Raw genomic sequence first — 7095 nt, 5'->3', positions numbered from 1 at the left:
TTTACTATATAGAGACTATCCATAAGTTCTGTGACTCTAGAGAACCCTGACTAATACACAAGGAAAATGGCTTTATAGCTGGGGGTTTACCACAACATGAGGAACTGTATTAAGGGGTTGCACCTTTAGGAAGGCTGAGAACCACTGCTGTAATGGATGGCACTGGACATACAGAGGATATTGCTTAGCCAGCATGGTGGTAGGGTGTGATAGGAAGCCAGACTTGGGGTTTCAGGTATCCACAGCTTACCTTGTGTCTTGGCCTTGCAGGTTTAGTCTCCACTGCCAGCTGCCATGGGCAAGCAGAACAGCAAGCTGGGTCCTGAGGTGCTGCAAGACCTTCGGAAACACAGGGAGTTCACCGACCATGAGCTTCAGGAGTGGTAGAAGGGCTTCCTCAATGAGTGTCCCACTGGCCACCTGACCGTGGACAATTTCAAGATCTAGGCCAACTTCTTCCCCTACAGAGACGCCTCCAAGTTCGCTGAACATGTCTTCCACACGTTTGACACCAACAGCAACAGCACCATCAACTTCCGAGTGTTCATCATTGCTCTGAGCCTGACCTCCCTGGGCAAGCTGGAACAGAAGGTCAAGTGGGCCTTCAGCATGTCTGACCTAGACAGCAATGGCTACATCAGCTGCACTGAAATGCTGGAGATAGTACAGGTACCTGCACTTGACAGGGCCTGGCGCATGGGGAGTACAGGCATCCAGGACCCCCATCCCCGGCCCCATACACCAGGTCATTCCTCTGCCCACTTGCTACCTGGTGTACTAAAGGACTGCATGTCTTTGCACAGAATAACGATAAAAGCCAAGCATCTATCGATTGCTTGCTGGACATCAGGCCCCAGCTGAGCTCATCCATCAGGTTTATTCACACAATTCTATAAAACGGGTCTTTTTTTTTTTTAACCTCTAATGAGATCTGAGGCTCAGATAGGTGATTAAGAATTGTCAAAGCAAGAATTGGGAAAATGGCTCAGTGTTGAAGAACACTTGATACCCATCATGAGGACCTGAGTTCTGATCCCAGCACCTACGGAAAAGCCAGTAGTGGCTGAGCATGCCGAAACCCTAGAACTAGGGGCCCAGTGAGTCCCAGAAGCTTGCTGAGCAGGCAGCCTAGCTACAATGGTAAGCCCCGGCCGGGTTCAGTGAGAGAGAAAAGGGAATCTGGTGAACACCGGTATTCCTGTTTGGCCTCTGCACGTATGGGTGTTCATCTGCACACACATGTATAACATACACACACATTAGCTGTCTATAGGGCTTCCTATAGAAATCAGAACGACACAGTAAAGGATGAGTCAGCAGTCAGTTCTTCACAGGAGCGATGCTTATGTGCACCCTGCATCCTTCCTGCTCCATGCTCTAAACCACCTCTGTATTTGGTCCAGTGGGCTGACTCTGTGGGTTAAGGTACTTGCTACCAAGCCTGGCAGCCTGGGTTCGATCCCTAAGACCCACATGGTAGGAAAAGAGAACCAGCTTCCATGAGTTGTCTTCTGAATTCCACGTGAGATCATCTCCCCCAAATAAATAATTACATGCATCCATAAAATAAGTAAAGTAGTTATATACAGTGCCTAATACATTGGCTATAGACGTTAATAATAATTTGTATTATTTGGGAAATAACAAGAAACTGTGTACCTCCAGTTTCATTTTCTAGACTATTTCCCACCTGTAGTTTTTTGAATCTGCAGATTCAGGACCCATGGGTGGGCAGGGATCAATGTATTTCCCCTTTGACCTTCCCTCCAGGATTTCCCAGCTCCCCACCAAAGATCTTCCTTTCAGACAGATGTTTTGCCACACAACCTCCCCTCTACTCTGAACCAAGGAGCCCTCCATTCTTCCACGCCCCAGCTGTATCCTGTGCTCTTGAATGTCACTTAAACTTTCCTGGCTCCCTTTGCCCAGCACCTTGTCTGTGAGACTTGTTCTGATGAGAGATGGGTCCTGACGCTGCCCTGTCGTTGCTCCTTGGTTAGCTGAGCGAGGACCCTAACTCACCCTCCGTCCTCCAGAGCACACTCACAGATGCCCCTTTGCAGGCCATCTACAAGATGGTGTCCTCCATGATGAAGATGCCCGAGGACAAGTCCATGCCCGAGAATCAAACAGACAAGATCTTCAGGCAGATGGAAACAAGCAATGAAGGTAGGAAACATGGTAGGAGTGAGCAGGTGGGGTGGGAAGAGGGGATTGGGAGAGGGGGTGGGGGTGGGGAGAGGGGAGTAGGTGAGCCTGTGAAACTGTTGATGGCACAGAGGTGTTTGGTATACACTCTCTGCCCTATGCAGGCCTGCCCTTTTCCAGCCCACTTGATTCAGCTCTGATAGAGGGAGGGAGACTAGAATTCAGGGTCAGGTACACCTAGCCTGCATCCTGCACCCTTCCTAGGGCTCTATAACCATGGGCATGTCAGTAGACCCTCTGAGCTGTAGGCTTCATCCGTGTCATCTGAGTTAGGGTTTCCATTGCTGTGATGAGACACTATGACCACAAGCATCTTGGGGAGGAAAGGGTTTATTCACTCACAGTTTCCATATAACTGTTCATCATCCAAAGCAGTGAGGGCAGGATTCAAACAGGGCAGCAACCTGAAGGCAGGAGCTGATACAGAGACCATGAAAGGGTTGCTACTTACTGGCTTTCTCCCCATGGCTTCCTCAGCCTGCTTTCTTATAAAACTAGCCCAGGGTTGTACCACCTACAGGGTTGGCCCTCCTCCATCAATTACTAATTAAGGAAATACCCTCTGGTCAGGCATGGTGGCACATGTCTTTAATCGGAGCTCATAGGAGAGAGGAGGCTGTCTGTGAGCTCAAGGCTAACCTGCTCTAAAAGGTGAGTTCTAGGACAGTCAGGGCTGTTACAGAGAGAAACCCTGTTTCAATAAACAAAACAAAACAAAACAAAAGAGGGGAAAGGAGGGAGAGAGGGAGGGAGGTACACAGAGGTGGGGGGGGAGAGAGAGAGAGAACACGCCCTACAAGTTTTCCTGCAGATATTGTATACAGACCTTTTCCCAACTGTGGCTCCCTCTTTCCTGATAACTATAACTTGTATCAAGCTGACATAAAATTAGCCAGCACACATGTTGAGAGAAACAGTGGTCTTACTATTTCCACAAGTATATATGCGGAGGGGAGGAAGGTCACACTGGTGGCTGAGAGGTGAGACACTGAATCAAGGGGCTTTGAGTCTTGAGATTCTGAACCAGGCCATCATCCTGGGATGTGAGGCACTGCGGATTCTCATGGGGCTCATCAAACATAGAAACCACTGAGCATCATCTTACCTAGGAGTCTGAGGTTCTACCACAGATCAAAAATGCAGGTCTCAGGAGGAGGTGAGGTGGTGAGAGGTCCTGCTGTGCCTTGGCTGAGTTTCTCACAGGACCTCAGCAAGGGTGAGGTAGCTGCATGGTGAGTTGATTCTGCCCCTCTGTGGCTTTGTAGAGCCAAGACTGGTTGGGTTTTGTTCCAACAGGAAATGCAGCATTAAGGCGTGAAAGGCTCCCCAGGTTTCACTGAGATTGAATGTAAGCTAATGCACAGGAAAGAGCAGTGAACAGCCTCCAGTGCTCTGTGCAGGTGAGCTGAGGACAGGGCTCAGTGGGACTCAAGGCTCCAGGGAACTGTAGACAACAAAAAGCTTCCCAGACATCAAGGAAATGCTTTTCAATGCACACAAAGCAATGCAGCCTCTTGCCTGGTGCTGCCTTTCAGCCATTTTCTAAAGTGTTCTTTACTCTCTTGTGTACTCTGACACAGAGGCTTGTGTTCCAATAGACCATAGTGAGGCTTGCCCACTTCCCAGGTTTGGCTTTCTTCTCCGTGAAATGGGGATAAGCCCACTGGTGTGGGTGTGAGGCTGAAGTAGCACTATGTTGGTGGCACACTTAACATGGAGGGCCATTGTTTCTGAATGTCAAAGCCAGGAGCTTTACCAGTTTCAGAGTGGAGACCGTGTCCCCACTGTGCACTTGTCCAATTGTTTGTGTCTCACGATGGAGGCCACTGAGTGCATACTCTGCCCTGTAAGCCAGGGGCCACTTGCTAGCACTGAAGAGATGAGAAGTCTGGGCTGTCAGAGAAACTGGTACAGAATAGGACAAGGATAGGACAGCAAAGGTGGATAGCTCGCAACACCCGAAGCTGACAAGAGTCTACACTAGGGGGCGCTGTGATAGTTTTAACTTGTCAACCTGACTCAGTTTAGAATCACCTCAGAAGTCTTTTTTTTTATTATTATTTTAATTTTTATTTTATTTTAGATTTAGTATTTATTTTCTACATGATCATTTAGCTGAAGGTATGTTTGTGTAATATGTTAGAGGCCAGAAAAGGGCACTGGGTCGCCCTGGAACTGGAGTTACAAATGATTGGGAACCGCCCTATGGATGCTGTGGACTTTATCCAGGACCCTCTGCAAAAGCAGCAACTGCTCATAACTACTGAGCCATCTCCCAGCGCTAGAGGAGTCTTTTTTTGCTTGTCGATTTGTTTTTTAGAGTCAGGGTTTCTCTGTGTAGCCCTGGCTGTGATGGAACTTGCTGTTTAGACCATGTTGGATTTGAACCCAGAGATCCACTGGCCTCTGCCACCTGAGTACTGGGATTAAAGATGTGTGCCACCACTGCTCAGCTCAGAAGATTCTTTTTTTTTTTTTTTGATATCTCTTTTTTTCTTATTACGTATTTTCCTCAATTACATTTCCAATGCTATCCCAAAAGTCCCCCATACCTCCCCCACTTCCCTACCCACCCATTCCCATTCTTTTGGCCCTGGCATTCCCCTGTATTGGGGCATATAAAGTTTGCATGTCCAATGGGCCTTTCATTCCAGTGATGGCCGACTAGGCCATCTTTAGATACATATGCATCTAGAGACAAGAGCTCCGGGGTACTGGTTAGTTCATCATGTTGTTCCCCCTATAGGGTTGCATATCCCTTTAACTCCTTGGGTAATTTCTCTAGCTTCTCCATTGGGATCCCTGTGATCCATCCAATAGCTGACAGTGAGCATCCACTTCTGTGTTTGTTTGGCCCCAGCATAGTTTCCAGAAGATTCTTAATGAATTATCTAAATCAGTGATTCTCAACCTACGGGTTCCAACCCCTTTGGGGGATCAAATGAACTTTCCCCAGAGGTGGCCTAAGACCAACAGAAAACACAAATTTTCCTATTCAGATTCATAACAATAGTGTAATCACAGTTATGAAGTAGCAGTGAAAATAATCTTATGGTTGAGGGTCACTACAACACAAGGAACTGCATTAAAGGGTCACAGCATTAGGAAGGCTGAGAACCACTCATCTAGATCATGGCAGTCTATGAGCATGCCTGTTGGGGGTTGTGTTGGTGGTTAATTGATGTGGGAAACCCCATTACTATTCTCTAGACAGGGGGCCTGAACAGTGTAATAAAGGGAAAAGAAGAGTATCAGAAAAGAAGTGCAGAGTCTCATTATGAGCCAGGTGCTCATACCTCTATTCTCTCTGCCCCATGAGGTTTTAAAGCCTTGACTGCCTGAAGTGATGAATTGTAACCTAGAAGTAAACCAAGGAAAACTTCCTCCCTTAAGTTGCTTTTAGTCAGGGGATTTTTATCACAGTAACAGAAATGTAATTTGACCTGCAACCATAATTTGTCCTGTCTCCCAGCTGCCCCAGATCGTGGTGGCTCTCCAGGCCTCTAGGTGGGGCTATCAGCTTACATCAAGCCCCAGAGTTCATTACCAAACCTAACCTCATGACTAGTGCTCAATCCCCACTACCTACACCTTGAAAGGAGAACCAGCTCTTACAAGTTGTCTTCTGATCACTTGTGTGCCTCAAAATGGCATGTGTGTGTGTGTGTGTGTGTGTGTGTGTGAGAGAGAGAGAGAGAGAGAGAGAGAGAGAGAGAGAGAGAGAGAAACAGGAGACTGGACATTGTCCATTTTCCAGAGGGTTCCAGACTTTAACCAGAGCACTGGCTAATCCTAAGTCTCCCTCTTCCATTCCTCAGACAAAATGTCCCTGGAAGAATTCAACAAAGGTGCCAAGAGGGACCATCCATTGTCCAGTTGCTGCAGTGTGATCCCGGCAGTGCTAGCCAGTTCTGAGGGGAATGGGCTTTACACAGTTGTGAGAAACACAGGCTTGACCTGCCATCTTCAGCTTTGTTTGCAAAAGTGGATTTCTCCGTGATTTCTCCTGCTCTCTAGGGACCTGGGTCCAGGCAGCACATCACACTCACCTGGTCTGGCTGGATGCAGCTCCCTCCTCTATCTGACCCAATAGATGTCCCTCCCCATCCAGTCCAGGCTGGTTCCTTCCAAGGTTTCAAGTGTTCTAGGCTGTAGGGCTCCTTCCCTGCCCACAGAGGGCCTGGAGGCCCTTAAGGACACCAGACAGGATGTTTTAGTATCTTACTGAGACCAGCTGATTTATTCGATGATCCCAGCTGCCTTTGTGAGGATGAAGAAGATGGAGAGCAGACAGGCAAGCCCTTCCTGTGCATGGCTCCACCTCCCTTGTTTATTTTCTCTGACCAAAGCTGCTTGCATGTATATACTGTGGTATCCTTACTTTTAATATATACGTTTTGTATAAAGTGAGAAGGTTCAGCCCCTGTATTTAAAGCCTCTGACTACCTTTAAAGCATGGTCCCCTGTGACCTGTGATTCTCCCCACCCCCAAGTCTAGCTGTGCTGTGGTATTTATGTATTCATTTACCTAATTACACAGGAGATACATGCATGCCCAGGGCTGTGGACATCTGCCCTCCGTCCTGCAAATACAGGTGTTCCTGTGTGTTATGTCCTTGCTTTCCATTGGCCTGGCATATTAAAATGATCAAATAAACCAAGGTCTGTGAGTTTCCTGTGTTGCCCCAAGCACCCTGTTCATGGTTCACTCTGCAGTAAGTGTGGGGATGAAGGAGATAAGTGGTAGACATGGGGAAAGTCCCTGGATGTCTGGAACAGCCGAGAATTTAGTCAGATAGGAGTCCATGCCAGCCTTTCCCCACTCAGTGGGCTTCACACACAGCAAGGCCATTGGCCCTCCTGCTTTAAGCCACAGAACCTGTAGAC

The 7095-nt window shown here is 47.8% G+C and overlaps 1 pseudogene; it reads left to right on the top strand.

Annotated features, from left to right (window-relative positions):
* The first annotated feature begins 294 nt into the window (after positions 1-294).
* Positions 295-6123, top strand: LOC147001135 (hippocalcin-like protein 1; annotated as a pseudogene).
* Positions 6124-7095: the final 972 nt, after the last annotated feature.

The sequence above is a fragment of the Mus caroli genome, unplaced genomic scaffold (genome assembly GCF_978045245.1).
Source record: "Mus caroli unplaced genomic scaffold, Mus_caroli_1 scaffold_14, whole genome shotgun sequence".
NCBI classification, from domain to species: Eukaryota; Metazoa; Chordata; class Mammalia; order Rodentia; family Muridae; genus Mus; species Mus caroli.
This window is presented reverse-complemented; position numbering and strand designations above follow the sequence as displayed.